Source organism: Meriones unguiculatus, chromosome 11, assembly GCF_030254825.1.
Source record: "Meriones unguiculatus strain TT.TT164.6M chromosome 11, Bangor_MerUng_6.1, whole genome shotgun sequence".
Lineage (NCBI taxonomy): Eukaryota > Metazoa > Chordata > Mammalia > Rodentia > Muridae > Meriones > Meriones unguiculatus.
Window position 1 is genome coordinate 98,683,858 of NC_083359.1, and position 17,260 is coordinate 98,701,117.

The following is a 17,260-nucleotide window of genomic DNA, read 5'->3' on the forward strand; positions in this document are numbered from 1 at the left end:
ATAAAGCAGTCAGTGAACACCAATTTAAAGCACAGAAAAAAACATGAGCACAGAACAACTACAGTATCTGTAGAAAATATATAATTCTTTTAAGCAGCAGAAAAAATATATGTAACTTTCATAAGTAATATCATTTTTCCTCAATTCTAAAATAAAGATGCATTGCTTTTATTACTTTTTAAAAATCATAGTACGCTGAGAGAATGCTCCAGTACTGGAATGTTTAGGGAGCTAAAGACTATCAATTACACAGTTAGCACAAGTCTCAGGCTTTCTTGGCTGATGAGGCAGGAACTGAATGAACATAGGGCCTTGCACAGCCCAGGCAAGGGCTCCATCATGGATCCATATACCCAGTCTTCTCTTTACTTTTTATGGTGAGACTAAGTTGCTCAGGCTAGCCTCTATAACCCAAACAGACCACAAACCCGCCATGCTCCTGCCTCAGCCTCTGAAGAAGCTGGGACTACGGGCTTGCAAAACCCATCGCAGCAAAATCTAAACGATCTTCTGAAACATCCGAACATACTAATAAAATCAGGAAGCTGAGCGCTTAACTTGCAAAGTAAGGAACATTTAACTTTCAAGTTTTCCAATATGAATGATCCACAGTTGCACTAGGCTGGCTAATAAGTCACTGCTAGCCTCAAATCAGCCAGGTAGCCCCAGCTGAAACTGTATTCTCCCCCAAACACTGGCTCCTAGGAGGAGCTACACACTCAGAACTTCCCCGGTGATCCCAGCGTCACTCAATCCTCCACACGAGATGTTTTAGTAGAAAAACTTCCTTTCTCTATAAAACTAATGCTATGTAAAAATCTGAATAGATTAGAAGCATTCTTAGATGGCCCCCTGGCTGTCGGAAATTTTTCCCATATAGGTATCTGCCTAGCACTACAGAGAAACTATGACGGGAAGCTGGTTTTCTAGCACTAAGAAACTTTCAGAAATGCTTCAACTCTCTAAAGCGAATTTATGTGTTACGTGAATGATTTTAGGATGGCAGTTATCTCTACCTCACAGGCTCACTGGAAGCCAAGTCTCCCTCTCTCCAACGCGTTACGGTCATAGTGTATCTACTACATGAGTCGTTACATGCCAGGAAATTAGACAGAGAGTGAACCAAAGGCCCCGGCCATGTGACTAAGACTGAGACGTACTCACTATCCCGGCACGGTGGAGGACATTGTCAAGGATTCGCTGCTGTGTGGACATACATACCGCTGGGCCCACATGAGCGGAGACATGCACACAGCTCCATTCTCGCCAGCAAGCTGCTGGTGATCAGGTTTCAGAGTCATTTGTGCCTTCCTACTATTTGAGAGGTTTAGTAGTAACTCTTCAAATGTTCACTGTTTCTTACATTCTAAATACTTAACTCCTAAATAAAGAGAAGAACACTGCTAGGATTGACGAGTCACCTACACACACAGAGAGAGCACACATGCAGAAATATGCTCTGCTGCCCGCAGGCAATTGGGCTGCAGTCCGCCTTGCATGGCTGCTCATGCAAAACTATTCAGGTATTACATCCAAGGATGCATTAGCCAAAACCAGCGTATGGGTTTTTTTTTTTCTTAGCTCATTATGATTCAAGTGAATTAATAATATTACACAGCACGTGTGACGGCACAACACCACGCATGGAGCAACGTAAAACCCCTTTCCACTACAGCATAACTCATCCTGATCTTTACTGCTGGATCTAGCCAAAGGTCAAACCGTACAGGATGATATAGATTCAGAAAATATATTATTTCACTGCTGCACACGGACTGAAACGAGGGTGGCTAATTTCAAAATGGAAGTAATTTAAAAATTATAAATAATGAAATGTCTCCATTACCAAACACATAAAATAAGCTTTACGATTGATTACCAGCAACTATTTCAGCCTCCTCGAACACACTTATTGCTAATGCTTTTAGTGCAACATGATTTTCCATAGTCTTCAATACATATTCAATGAACATCACTCTAGTCAGGGACAACAAACAAGATCAGAAACGACTGTGTGATAAATTGCAAACCTTAGCAACTTCTGAACAGACTTAAATGAATGCATCATCTAAAAGTCATTTATCTTGATAAATGAACGGTAAAGAACTAGACAAACTAATAAGAGCCATACATTAACCTGTACCCAGGAGAAGTCAAGGTCTTTGTTTCTTTGTTATCTTTTTGTTTTGTTTTTGTTTTTTGATTTTTGAGACAGGGTTTCTCTGTGTAGCCTTGGCTGTCTTGGACTTGCTCTGTAGAGCACACTGGCATCGAACTCACAGAGATCCACCTGCCTCTGCCTTCCCAAGTGCTGGGAGTACAGGCATGTACCACCACGCCTAGCGAAGGCCAAGATCTTAACGTGCACTAACCAAATCAGGGATTCCAAGCATAAATGACTGGAGAAAGCAGAAAAGAATTATCTATTAAAGAATAATAGGCAATAATTACCCCAACATTTTATAAGCTTACAGGCTTATTAAAAACTTGCTTAGAGTCACAGTACAGAGACCACTGAAATGCCGTGTTATGAGATTTGAAGTTTAAAACAACACAGAAGAGGTGGATTCGGGTACTTGCTGCTTTACTTCTTGGATCACTGGTTGGTTCTTCAAGGTCAAGAAGGCTAAAATGTCCATCTTCAGGATCTTCCTGTATAAACATGGATGGTGGTTGACAGGCTTCTGTGTATTTATAGTTCTTCAGGCGATTGAGTACCAAGTGGTGATGCTGCTCTTCAAATTCCTCAAGAGACAGTCAGAGACCAAGTTCTAGAAGGAAGATGAACTGACCTGCTTCATTCACCTCAACAACAATTCCAGCATGAAGAGGCTGCAGTGGTCGGCACTGACTGAACTCTGCAGCAAGTGGTTTCTCCAGGAATGACTTGAAACTGACAAGTGACATTGACAAAACTGTCACTGATAGCTACTTCAGTATTTCTCAAGGATGCCTCTTCTACTATCAGAATGACTCAGGGAGCATATACACAATGCATACTCATGAATTACCTTCCAGACTGGGGGCAAGAGGCTCACTGCCCAGGACAGTCCCATGTACCCCAAAAGCTCAGAGGAAGGCAAGAGGCCTGTCTTTACAAAATGTCTGCACTGACACAATGGCTCCTTCATCACACTTACAATACATAAAATGATGCATTGTCATTCTGTCAGCAGTACAGACATGCAGCTGTGGGTACATGCATGGATAAATGAGTGAAAGAGCACAGGAACGCACAGCAAAATTAAAAATTACTTGGGAAAAAAAAACAAACTTGATTCCTTTAGAGTTGGCTCAATGAATCCATTCATGCCACTCTAAAAATGCCCAAAGGGCTCCCAAGTTCTCACTGTCTACATATTTGGCAAATGTGATATTAACTTCTCAAGTATGTGTCAAAGGGAACCAAGGCGGAAGAGGAAGTATGGGGCTGATCCCAGCTTCTCTGAAACATCACAGCACTATACTGCTTTTTATCCTGTGTGGTTGTGCTGGGAGACAGCGCCACTGTCCCGGGTACATCTGCTGCAAAAGATGTTGCCTAGCAACAGCAATCAATGCTGGGTTTCCCTTTCACCATTTTCCTGGTGACTGAAACATCGCTCCAAGGTACTATGGCAAGCACCTTCTGTTTGACCGCATATGTTTGTTAATTTTTCTCCTGGTTAAAAAAAAAAAAAAAAAAAAAAGAATCCTAGAAAGAAGGTTAGAGAGAGTCTAGAATAGCACAGAGTGCTTCCGGATGTGTTTGATGAAGAAAAAGTCTTTGACAGCTCATTGACTTTATCTGCGAGGCACTCTTTCATTCTGCCATTTTAGAACTGATTTCTAGCACCTCATGGGACATGAACGCTGTTAGCGTGAATTATCATTCTGCATGCAGATTTACAAGAGGCTGTCATGAAACACAAAAAGCCAATGATTTTCAGAAACATGCTTAATACCCACCTGATCTTTGTTAACTCTCCTGGCTTGGTCAATTCTTACCAATACCGAAACTACTGAATAATGTAACGACTCCAATAATGTCACAATATATAATTCTTACAGACAGAAAATATTTAAAAGATAAATATTTTGATGCCAATGACAGAAGCACACAGAAAATAGCAATGTTCACTCAGCGGTAAAAGGAAAGGAAAACTGAAAAGGGGGAAGGAGACAAGCTTTAAATATGGTGCGACAATATGTTTTCATATAGAATGCTTCACTCACATAAATTAGGACTCGAGAACTTGAAAGAGTAGGTCTCAGTTCCCTTTCCTGCCACTGCAGGCCCAAGAAAACTTAAGGCCTGCACTCACTTACAGGACAAGAGTCTAGTCCACCACGGCGGGGAAGCGTAGACACAGAAGCTTGCGGTGCCCGGCCATACCTCACTCACATTCCCAGCCATACCTCGCTCACATTCGGAAGGGGTGACAAATGCTTACTGCTGCTCGGCTTCCCTTCCGTGCTTGTCCCAGGAAATGACATCACATTCAGTGGGAGGATGTTTTCTTCTCACTTACCTCAGCCACGGGTCATCTCCAGAGGCATCCGCAGAGGCCAACCTCCCAGAGGAGTCTGGATTCTGTCATGTTGATAATTAACACTACCCATGTGGCCTGCTCCAATAGGGTTGGTACTTTTAGGTATATGTAAGGTTAGTTAGCAAGTTAAAAGTTACTAACGTAGATATCATGTGATGCTCGTTTTTCATATTTACTGACCATCCGCTATTGCAAACGCTACTGGGTGGCATAAAGGTCAAGTGAAAAGCGACCCTGCTCTCTCTTGGGTAGAAAGGTTCCTACAAATAAATGGCGGAATGAGGGCACAGAGGTAGCCCGGTGAAGCAGCAGCAGACGGCTCGCTCTTGAGCCAAAGAACAGGAGTCAGAGAACACTGGGCATGGCGAGAGCCTTTTAAAATCTCAAAGCCTGCCCCGGTGACACACCTCAAAGAAGGCCATACCTCTTGCTCCTTCCCAAATAGTTCCACCCGCTGGGGACCAAGTATGCAGACATGCGAGCTATGGGGGCTACTTTCATCCAAACCACCTCTGCAGACAGAGCTGAGAGGCAGAAATAAACAGCCAGGGCCCCGTCATCCTCCCGACTTGGTCCCCAGCCTCCACTATATATACACTGTACATCCAGACCAAAACAGTGACCCTGTCCAAACGCCAAGATGAGCCCCAGGCAGATATATTCTAAGGGTCCACCTACTGCAGCCAGTGTTCTTCCCATGATGCCTAGGATCATCTCAGTGTCTGTAATGGCCACTGGCTTCAAATAAAGCACAGCTCTAACCCAGCCTGTGTTAGAGTGAATTAACGCAGTGAATTAAAAATGCTGCACATAGTCCTGCTGGTTTCTCTCCCTGAACACAGTAATCCACTTCTTTCAAGACAATGTTTCTAAAACCGTTCATCTTCTGAACTACCACCAGGTGCCCTCCTGACCTGGCTACCAGAACCAGGCTTTAGGTGCCGTGTATCAACAAAAGCTGTGTTCTGACACCAGCAGAGAAGACCGCTAAGGCTTAATCTTTCAGTTACTGTCTCAAAATCCATCAAACTTGTTTTTTTTTCTCTTCCTGAGAAGTGACAGTGTTAGTCTAATGGAAACAGGGTCATCATAACACCAAGATGTGAGAGCAATGAGACCGAAAGAGCCAAGAGAAGTATCCTGGAATCCATTTCATTTCTCATCCAAGGTCTCAAGCCAGAAGGAAATACTCTAATTTTTAAAAGACTTATTCGGTGTGAGATCACATCACCTGATGTGTATACATTAACAATGGTACAGAAGTGCATATGCATTCGATTAGCTATGCCATTTTCCCGCTTTGTAGTGAATTTAAATTCACAGATATGGTTCATTTATTTTCTTTTTAAAAATATTTTCACCTCTCTTAAAATGTTTTTGCTGACTATTTTTTTCTCATTCAAATTAAGATGCAATGATTCCAGTTACCAGCACAAAAGCCATATGTATGTGGAAGAGAAGCTTATGATGATAATCTGTACAATTACTGACTACTGCTATATAGCATGTCCAAACAGCATCTGAAAAAGCAGCTTCATTTCCAAAGGGGATCCGGACAGTAATAAAATGGTTTCACAAGCCCAGCACTCATACCTCTTTGTTTGCACGGTCTATGAGTATTGTCATGGGACAGGTGCAGGAAAATATAAAACATAAATATTTAAAAATCCGACTGAGCTACTGGGAAGTCAATGACAAAGAAAAAATACAAATGCAGGATTTCACGCACGTATTTAAATACATAAATTACTTTGAGATTATCAAAAAGCAGCATCGTTTCATTTTTTTTACTCAACACTTATTGTTATTCAACAGCACTATATTTTTTTAAATTATGAGGCATCTTAAAAATGTCACACAATAGTAAATTCATCAAAGCTCTAATGAAAGTCATCAGTAATGAGTAGAAACATTGAGTTAGTTTTGCATTTAAGAGAAAGATCTTTATCCTTTTGTTTTCAACCATAAATTACTTAGATCACTGAGTCTAATCTTTCAGCCTTATCTTCATGCCTCAGGGCCAAGCAGGACACAGTCAAGACTTAGAGTTCATTGCTGCAAAGAAGTCCAAAAGCTAACTGGCTCTGCTCTGTCAGGCTACAGGTCTCCCCTTCTTGTGTTTCTAAAATAAATAAAGTATATATTGTAAAGTAAAATACAATTCCATCATTTTGCCTCCTTCCCTCCAACCTCTCCATGTACACACCTCTCCTGGAGATGTACGATCACTGGAGACGTAACTAACGTGAGGGCGCCAGCTTCAAGCTTGCCAACATGAGGTTTAACACCAGAGAGGAAGCCTGGACGTTCCCCAGACAGGGACATCTGAAAACAAATTCCTACATAGAATTGAGACTCCCAGAGACTACAAGCAGTGAATCCAAACAACTGTGAATTAGCGTCCCAAAGTACAGCACACTCAACCAAACCTCAGAGCAAAATTTCACAGTAAGAAGGACCTAGGACTGTTGATGCTCTTGTCACCCAAAAGAATAAACAGCAAACTCATCCTGGATAAACACTGGTCGAGAAAACATGGCAGCAATGAAGCAGAATGAACTGCATCTAGATGCTTCACCATGGGGGAAAAAAAAATCTCAGTGCTGGGCCAAAGGCTAACAAAATGGGGGCAGGGAGAACAAAATGGCTCGATCTACATAAAATTAAAACCATACCAATATAAACCAAATGCCAATCCATACATGAAAAACTGCAAAGAAATCCAAAGAACTAACAGCAGCTGTCACTTCACAAAAGTGAAGAAAGAAGAAGAAGTGAAATGTGGAAATGCTGCATTTGGAAGACGGCGGAGCTCACAGAAACTTTTATCTATCGGCTTTATGTGTTACCTGGAGGAGAGCAGTGGTCAGGGTGTGGAAGAGTTTTCTTTAAAAGCTTGGTGCACCTCCACCACCACAGAGGCAGTTACACTAGCCATAAAGCTACTGTAGCACTGCGGCGGCACACACATTTCAGAAAGAGAAATGACACGCTTCCGGGAACATGGCAGCAAAATACCTACGTGCTTCAAATAATAGAGGATAAGAGGAGGTGAAGGACCAGGCACCTCAAATAGCCCTCCATCCCCAAGCATCATCAGCCATCATCCTTGGATGCCTGGATGTCATGTTTATCTGTGCCATAAACCAGGCTTCAGCTAACTCAGTGGAGTTTGTTGGTTTGTCAGTCTGTCTGTCTGCTGGTTTTTCTCTCACCACTTACTCAATTCCAAGTCTCATGGCATCTGTAAATATCCTCAGCCTTTCCTTTCCCAGATGAAACGCTACATGTTCCCAAGCTGATACCCATGTAGAATAATTATCTATAATCTGAAATGCTTGAGGCTAGAAGTCTCTCATATTTGGGATATTTTTTTTTTCAGATACAGAGAGTTTTGCATAGACTTTTTTTAAGTTGTACATATTTTAAATTTAAAATCTGGGGACCAGATGTGATACACACTTTGTTGCCACAGCTGAGGGAAAAGGATTGCCGCAAGTCTGAGGCCAGCCTGGGCTACATAGAAAACCCTTAGTTCAAAATAAATAAATACCCGAAACCGTCCAAAATATGAATCTTTGGATCTCTTTGAGTACTCAGAAAGGCCTAGGCTCGAGAGAATTTTAGACTTGTGAGGTTCAACCTGCACCTACTTCCACATCTGTCATTTCAGCTCTCGCTTTCATTCTGTTACCCTGCCTCATCATCACTCATGGCAGAGGCTGATCTGCTGTTTTGACTGTTGTGATGTCTGGTCTGGTAGCAGAACAGATGGGTAGGTCTGCTACATGATGAATATTTGCCAACAATTGGAAGGGTGTAAAATGAAATCTCAAAGAAACCCAAACACAGCCACAAGGAGCCTAGCGAATAATTAAAACATTCACTGCTGGAGAGAGAAATTGCCACAGCAACATAGCACGAATTCAAAACCACTCAATAAACAAAAGCCAACCAAAACAACACATTGTTTATGTTAATTCCTACGCACGGTGATCATACTGGGATTGGAATATGAATAGGTATCATGTTGATATTTATCTGATTCTCCATTTCAGAAAGTAAAAATTATTCATTTGTATTGTTGAGTTTATCATAGAGAAAGAATGCAACATAGACTCCATGTGGTAAGAAATAGACCAAATTCAGAAATCAAACCTGGGGTTTGGACCACTGTGTCTTATTAGTAGCATATTTCTAAGCAAATATATGGATTTCTCAGAGTTTCTATCTCATTTGTAAATAGATTTTTTAAAAAAAAAACTTCACTCACAACATTCCATGAGATATTTATAAAATACAAAAAAATTTATCAGAATAGAATATTAGTCAAAGAGTAGGTTCTTAATGACTATGAGTTTGCTTAATTAATCAAGTCCCAGTTGACAAGAATAAACAAAATTTTCATTACTCCCTTCAAAAATATTCAAGGATGAATCAAATTTAGGGTCCAGTTTACAATCCAAACATCCATATAAATTACAGGCTGCAAAGAACTCCAAGCTGTGAACACCACACTTTGGCACCAGGGCATCCTGAAAGCAGCCTGACGTGTGGTCTATTACCTAGAGGAAGGAATGGCTCCCTACAGTGGTGACCTTGGCTGTGTTAACATCTAATCTCTACCTACTGTCCGGGGAGCTTCCCTACGTAGCTAGACCACATACTGCATCTCACAGACTATCCTTTGTATTCGCCCATGGCTTTTTCCTTTTTATTTTCTTTTTAATATTGTTATTTAATTATATCATTTCTCCCTTCCCTTTCCTCCTCCCAAATCCTTCCATATAAACCTCCATGCTCTCCTTCAAGTTCATGATCACTTTTCTCATTAATAATTCTTAAATGTATGTATATGTATGCATATATATATATATATATATATATATATATTCCTAAACAACCTTTTCAGTTTTTATAGTGTGACTTGTATGTTTGCTATCAAGGCTGACCACTTGGTCCTGGATAAACAGTTAGTGTGTGTTCTTCCCTGGGGAAGACAGTTTCTCCTGCTTTCACTTGACATGCTTCAGTTGCCTGAGTAGGGCTGAGGCTTCCTGCGCTTTCCCCACCCAGCTTGCCGTGTCAGCTGCTGTCCTTCTTCAGCTCATGTCAGCTGCTGTCCCTCTTCAGCTCATGATCAGGTAGTCATGTTGGTGAGACTGTGTGGGGCTCCATGACCCTCTGGATCTTACATTCTTTCCAACCCCTCTTCCACAATGCTCCCCTGGGTATTAGGCAAGAGACTTGTTTTATAGATAAATCCACTGGACTTGGGCTCTACAACTTTTATTTACACCGGTTGTGTTCCTGGCTTCCTTTTCCTAACATTAGTGCTTTGTAGACTCTGCCCTGGAGGATAAAAAAAGAAGCACTCTACACAACTTCTCTGGTTCCTGGCAGAGGAAGAAAACAGGAGTCAATAGAAGAAAGTGTCTCTTGCTGCCAAGGCACTGGCCATGGACAACCACCAGTCACATGGGGCAGAAGGACAATGGGTTGCTGCAGGAAGGTAAAGGTGGGTGTTCTCAAGCCAACTACAAAGTCCCAGCCTCCTGAAAAATTTCAAACCCCTTCAAAACTCCACAATTTTAGTTTCCTGGCCTGGCATCTCCTCCCTGAAGAGGGTATATTTAAAAGTATTTGTTCACTCTGTCATTTTGTGGGTGTTCAGAAGAAGGTAGCAGAGTCACAGAACATCAATGGCCCTGGCTTCTCTGACAGACCTGCCAGCATCTCCTTAGTGTTACTTTAGGGGCCTTGTGCCTTTGCTTTGTTTCTTCTGAAACTCACAGAGATGGGGGGAAGAATATATTTTGAATTTTCCTTTAGGACTAAGAAAACTCCGGTATCTTTAATATATTAGAATTGATAAATTCTATGATTTCATTTGGATGAATTCAATTATGTCATAACACTTGAGTAGTTTTTCAAAATTAGTTTTGATTGTAAGCTGAAATTTTATTTTGGTTTTACATACTTCTCATCTGTGAGACACGTTAAAACATTTTATTTTCAAATCATTCTTTCAAACACCTCTCATTAATAACAAAGGATAGTTTTGTACACAGCTACCAGAATGTACAAGACAGCTTTCTTCTCATACTGCTGAGACATAACAACCAAACTGACGAATACATAAGCAACACTTTTAAAATAAAATACTAAGTTCTTCAAAGGGAATATAATGGCGATGCAATTGGGAACTCTTTCAACCTGCAGGGTAGAGGGCTTTATCTTTCTGGGACCTTCATACCCACATTTCCAAAGCAGAGGAACTGGCAATTCCAGGGGGCCAGTGAACGAAGTACGTCAAAGGGCCAGAAGGAAGTCTGACATAGCTGAGGTACGGTGACGGCATGAGATGGATTGTAAGGCAGAGAAAGGCGAGTGCTGAAGAGATGAGGAGGTTACATTTTATTCTAAGTGCAATGAGAGCACGAAGGAAGTAAGACAAGCACATGCGCGACCAAATTCAGATTTCAAAAGATCCAGTAGTTGCCCACTGAAAAGCCAGAGGACTAGGAGAGCAAAATGGAGGGGAAAACAGTGTGGACCTTAACCCTATCAAAGAACACAAAAGGCTACTTCGGATGGTGGTAGCGGTGGCGCACAGCTTATGGGCACCGTAGACGTTAGAGGAACTATTAAATTATCTTTGGTTCAAAACCTGTGGTAGTTTCTTTCCAATATAATTGAGCATTTTAAGGGAGGGTTAGAGTCACACAAGGTTTGAATGAGAATAGGCTCATATATTTGACTGCCTCACTCCCATTTGGTTCTGTTTAAGAAGGATTAGGAGGGATGTCACTGGCTTTGAGGCTTCAAAAGTCCGTGCCAGGTCCTGTCTTTCTCTTTGCCTGTAAATCGCTTGCAGACCAGGTATAAGCTCTCAGAAATTGCTGCAGCCCATGCCAACCTACCTGCCAACATGCTCCCCAAAAGGACAATGATTCACCCTCTGAAACTATAAGCAGGGCCCCCCGTTGAATGCTTTCTTTTCATAAGTGATGCTTATGGTGCCTCAGCTTAGCAATAGAACAGGGACTAGAACAACTATATGCTTTGCTCTCATGAACATGTACAAATGAGCAGCATCGTATAAATATTCCAAGACGACGAGTGATGCCTTGCAGTAGAAAAAAAGGAAAATGGATTTAAGGGTCCAGCTAGTAGGAAGTAGAGAGTTTCATCATTATGAAGATGTTCTTCTAAATACTCCCAATAACAAAAACAGCCCGTGACCCAGCCATTTAACAGAATAATCTGTAACATGTTTCTCTTGTCTTTTTCACACTCTGGCTCTCAATTTGGTCCAGAAAGATTGCTCCCACCTAAAATAGATGTCTGTGAATGTGCTCTCCTAATCAAACTGTGAGGGCGGTTTCCATTCGTGTGAGTGCTCTGGTCAGTGACCTGACAGAGAACAAAAGGCAAGTAAACGGCCTGTGCAAGCCCCACCTCAGCTGCCTCATATTGACCTGAGCTCCTAAGTGAGTCATAAGTGAATCCCACAGCCTTTCATTAACTTGGTATAACGACCCCTTTCCCAAGAAGCACACTGGGAAAGAACCAATTTGAAAGAATTAAACACTTTTCTTTAGTTTACATAAAGACAAGTTAAGCATGAGGTCACATACTATGCATTTATTTAATTTACATGAGAACTGGAGCGAATTTCACCAATGACTATTACAAAGTAACCACACATTGTGGGGGAAAACAATCAGTGAATGATATATTTTATTTGACACTATTATTTAATGTTGATTATATATCCAATTAACCCACTAGGTTTTTTACACAAATCCTGGGCTGTGGCACCTGTGTCCATCTGTGACACTATCTACAGGCTGAAATAACAATCCCTGATACTCCCAGTTTTTTTCAACTATGGATTATTTACAGCAGAACTGATATGCAGGAATATTTCTTTCTATCGGGTTATTGTTTTTGTTTTTAGCTTTTATTTTTCTTTCTTCGTTTTTGTTTTTGAGTGTGTATGTGTGTGTGTGTTACACACATGCACATGCTCAATCACACACACTGCTAGAGACAGAACCCACGGCATACTAGGCAATTGTCTGCTTCTGAGCTCTAGAGGCCCAGCCGTCTATCTCCTCTTTCTTTGTAACTGTTGATGCAGGGCTTTTACTAAGGTCCTTGGGCTGGTCTCAAGCTCACAATCCTCCTGCCTCAGCCTCCTGAGACTTCAGGCACTTGCCACTCTGCTTAGCTGGTTTTGATTTTTAATCTGCTGCACATGCATAGAAGGCGCTACGGAAATACTGTCCAGAAAGCTGCTCATGCGGTCACAGGACAGTCAGCATCAGCACCATGATAGGTGCATGTGAGAAATCCACGTGTCCCTGCTTTGGGGAAAACGTGACGTCCCAAATGCAGCTGTGCCACTGTCTGCACACACTGGCTATAAACTCCACATCAAAAATCAGTTTCTGGTGGCTGCTGAAATGTACACACATCCTGCCGCTGACACACAGAGAACAGAAATCATTGCACTCTTTAAAATCACGAGGGGGAAAATCAAAACAGGATCAGGAGCCGTTGCCCAGTGTACCAGGGATGACACCCACACACATCAGCACAGCCTCATCATCGGGGGCCGGGGTTGCTCATCAGATACACCACTTCACTCACAAAGCACGGCATGAATGACAATCGCTGTGGAGGATACAAATCTGTACGGATGACGTCCCGGGTCTAATGCCATCAACCTGCCACAGCAAATCAATTTTTTTTTTTCCAAAAGGAAGGGTAAGACCAATGTTTATTTTGTGTCAAGGAGAAGAAATCTAATGGAGAGGGGAAGGAGTGACATTAAAATCCTTAGTTTTTCCTTGGGAGCACCAAGCAGGTTGTATTGAATTTAGCCTAAATTTTGCTATGGCAACATTCCTAGCGCTGAGATATTCCAGAAGAAACAGCGTTTGTGTGTGCAATTGCTCTTACTCCAGCCTTCGACTGTCTCAGATGTTGACCAAAAGGCCACGGTTCTAAATGCCACTGAGAGTATGAGTGTTCATGCACACACGTGCTCACTGCGGTTCACAGATGATGTAGCTTTACAGTAAACGTGAGGTGCTTTTCATTGTGACGTGGAACTTACTCAGTGGCTAGAGGATTAACGGACAAAATGGGTCACTAGACTGAAAATAAAAATCACCATTAAGAAAAAAAGCTCCATCAAGAGAATTAGGTGGTACATCACACTGTAACCACCGAGGATTCTCACAGTAAAATAAAGCCTGGTAGCCTCAGCGTTTTCATTAGTTTTCCAGTAACACTGGATGCAGCGTGAATTACAATGAAGCAGAGAGCAGCAGCAGGCCCTTTACGGAACACACATGGAACAGAGGGACACACTCCTGCACACACGGCCACAGACGCTGGCCAGTCCAAACCGCTGTGTGTGCCTTACGGATTTCAGTAACTTGAGATATTTCATATAGGAAAATACCGCATTAACCTGCATGGTAAGGACTGCTTCAGTAGCCAACGATAAATAAGCCATGGCATGCCATAAAAATATAGAGCAGAATATAGAATGACATAAATCAGTTAAATGTATGTAATAAGCCTTCATAGCTACGTGATTTGAAACTAGAAAATGTTTCATGTGCTTCATTTAAACAGAAGCAAAACCTTTATGGAAAACCTGGGATGCCATTCCAGTTTAACAGGAGAAAGCAGAGTGGCCGGAGGGATGGAAAATGATGACAGGCTCTTGAAACACATCTCACCACAGCCATATTTCTTTGCATTCAAATTCCAATTTCTTAGTGCCAAAACAGGAGGTCTTTTGAACAACTCAGGTGGGAAAGAAAAAACAAAACAGACAAAAAGCCATAAGCATCTTAACAATAGATGCGCCCTAAGTATATGGGGCATAAAAGAAAACAAGAGTGAACCTGACTTTCCCCATTGCAATTGCAGTGTCCTAAGTAATAAGCGACTTCCTGCTTACTTCCTGTAAGCCTTTCTAGTCCACCAGACCTGAAGAATGGTTCTCCGTGAAAGTGCGTAAAGCACTGCCTTCTAGCCATATGATGAGGCCCATCCTGTGTTTCTATGAGTTACTATCAAGAAAACAGAGCTAGAACACCCATGCTCGGCGCTCAGTTCCTCGGGCACACAGATGATGTTAGACTCACGGCTGTGCCACTTACGAGCAAGGCGACCCCTCCCTGGTTTGCACATGCCTCATTCTGTTGTCCCAGACCGTTGACTTAGGTTTTTCTCCTGAGAAATTGTTAACTTCTTAAATAGAGTTAAATAGAGGATTCTGGGAAAGAAGGCTTGGGTGACACAAGGGGCTCAGACATGCCGTGTGTGCCCAGCTCACTCTACTGCTGCCCAATCCAGAGCAGGAGCCGTAAGCCACTCAGAAGCTTAACAAAGCGTTGAAGCTTCTTACCTAACATATAAGCTTAAATCTTAATAGCAACATGGGGTTTTTTGTTGTTGTTGTTGTTGTTTTTGCTTTTTGTTTTTGCTAGAACACTGGAAATGGAAGCAACGTATAAAACATTTCATCATGACAAAAAAACAGGATTCTGCAGGCTAGAGCACAGGGCTGTCATAACTGGACATGTGCAATCCCGTGGACTATGACATCATACAGAATACCCAAGTCCTGTCCAAGACCAAAATCAAGACCTTATAGATCTTAATAAAGATATCAGGGTCACTGAAATGTATTAAGTTCTTGATAAAGAAGTACAGCTGATGACCACCATTGTGTTTACAGTAAATGATACATGGCCAAAACTTTGCAGCTGGGGCTTCATGGTAGCTCTCTTGATTAAAACGAATGAAGACCCAGGGTCCATACCCAGTAACGGACAATAGAAACTAAAAACGGCAAAACACACGTATCCTTTTAAAAGTAGAGGTGGAGGGACTATAAAAAAATGCTGAGAAAAGTATCTAGAAAGTCCTTTGGAAATACAGAAAGTGCTTGCTGTCATTTGGGTCTGTAATGTCCTCCTCAAAGCCTGTATATCATCAGCATGGTCCTCAGTCTGTGGCACACTACTGCCAAACAGGGAAAAGTGGATATAACATTGGGAGTGGGTGTGGTGAGGGTGTTAGGGGTGTGTCCTCAAAAGCAGTTGTGAGAGCCTGTTATCTTCTTCCTCCTTTCGTTCCCTAGAAGCCATGGGGTGAATGGTTTTACCTCACCACACAACCCTGATCATGCATTGTCTCTTCGAGAGGTAGAAGCAATGAGACCAGTCAGCAAGATGGCCCAGCCGGCGTAGACCCTTGCCAGCAAGCCTGACAGCCTGAGCTCAGGCTCTGAGACCCGGATGATGGAAGGAGAGAACCAACTCCCGCACGCTGTTCTCTAACCGCCACATGTGCACACAGACATGCAACGAAATAACAGAAAATAAAAAATTAAACAACGGGAAAAACTGATTGTGAACCAAAGTCTCCAAAACTCTGAGGGAAAAAAAAAATCAGCCTTTTCTCTTTATAAACAGATTGTCTGGGGATATTTGTTATAGCAACAGAAAGTTAATAAACTGGCAGGAACTGGAGATAAAAGGAAGCAAGTGGCAACTAGGGTTGGTACCAGGATCTCAGGCTCCCCACTGTGTTTCTGTGTTCCTCCACCTGGCTGGGGTACCCTCAGCTGCTACCACCTTAGACAAAAACCATTAAGTTCATGTGTCAAGAAAAAATACATATCACCTATAAACAAAGAGGTTGTCACATTACCTCAGTATCATCTCTGTATTTATCAACTGTGCATGGATTCAATCTTTTAACTGAAGTATGCGCACTCACAGGAAAAAAAAAATTGGTTTTCATCAAACTAATTAATTTGTATTGTGTCCCTGCACGATCTGGAAGAACTCCAGCCGCAACCACATCGCCATGTCGGTCCACAGACTATGCCGGTCCACAGCACTTCCGTGTCTACGGAAACGTCAAGGGCAGTGTGGGCGGGGCCTCTTACAGAACCCTTTCCTCTCCGCCCTGAGAGAAAATGACAGTCTTCTCGTTTACTTCTGCATCTAATACATGTCTGCTACCACACACATCTCAGGGGGCTGCGGTTTATGCTTATGTTTGTTTTCACTCCTCTACTGTAATCCATTTAAGGACCCTGACACTTGCTCCCCATCTTCTGTGCCCTCTGCATCAGCTCAGGCATAACCCTCTAGCAGCCTGAGGACCAGTTATACTACACAAGTCTTAAATACAGGAAGGCTCTCCTCATCCTTCCAGAGAATGTTACTGGCACAAGAATACGTTAACATGAAATCGGAAAGGGGAACTACTTGGGAGAAGGAGCAGATTGCCAGAGGAAGGCACGGGGACAAAGGTGAAGGCGGAAAGTGAGGGAGGGTGTGAAGAAAAACAATGTAAATTGATGTATATGTAAGGATACGCTGCATAAAAATGCATTACTTCGAATGCATTTAAGTTTATTTATATTTAAGAATATATTTTAAGTTTATATTAACTATTAAAGAATGTTATCCTTCAACATATTAGAGAACATACTAACTAAAGTAAAACCTGTGCACATGCACAAACACACAAAAACACAGACACACGACGTCAGAGCTTATAGAAGAGATGGTTCACTTGGCAAAGTACTTGCCATACAAGCAGAAGGAGCTGAAGTTAATTTTTTTAATCCACTTAAAACAGCTGGGCACAGGCACACACACGTGTAATCCTAGCCCTGGGAG

The 17,260-nt window shown here is 42.0% G+C and overlaps 1 protein-coding gene across 3 annotated transcripts in view; it reads right to left on the minus strand.

The window, feature by feature from the left end:
* Nucleotides 1-17,260, minus strand: part of Smyd3 (SET and MYND domain containing 3) — a 523,810-nt gene that overhangs the window by 339,035 nt on the left and 167,515 nt on the right. The window contains exon 1 of one of the 3 annotated variants that reach the window (XM_060364775.1): nucleotides 4,309-4,496. The exons of 1 other annotated variant lie outside the window; for it this stretch is intronic. The gene's annotated coding sequence lies outside the window, so the exon portion shown is untranslated. Of the gene's footprint in view, nucleotides 1-4,215; nucleotides 4,235-4,308; nucleotides 4,497-17,260 lie in introns of those variants that run through there. One more of the 3 variants, XM_060364776.1, reaches the window with a different exon arrangement.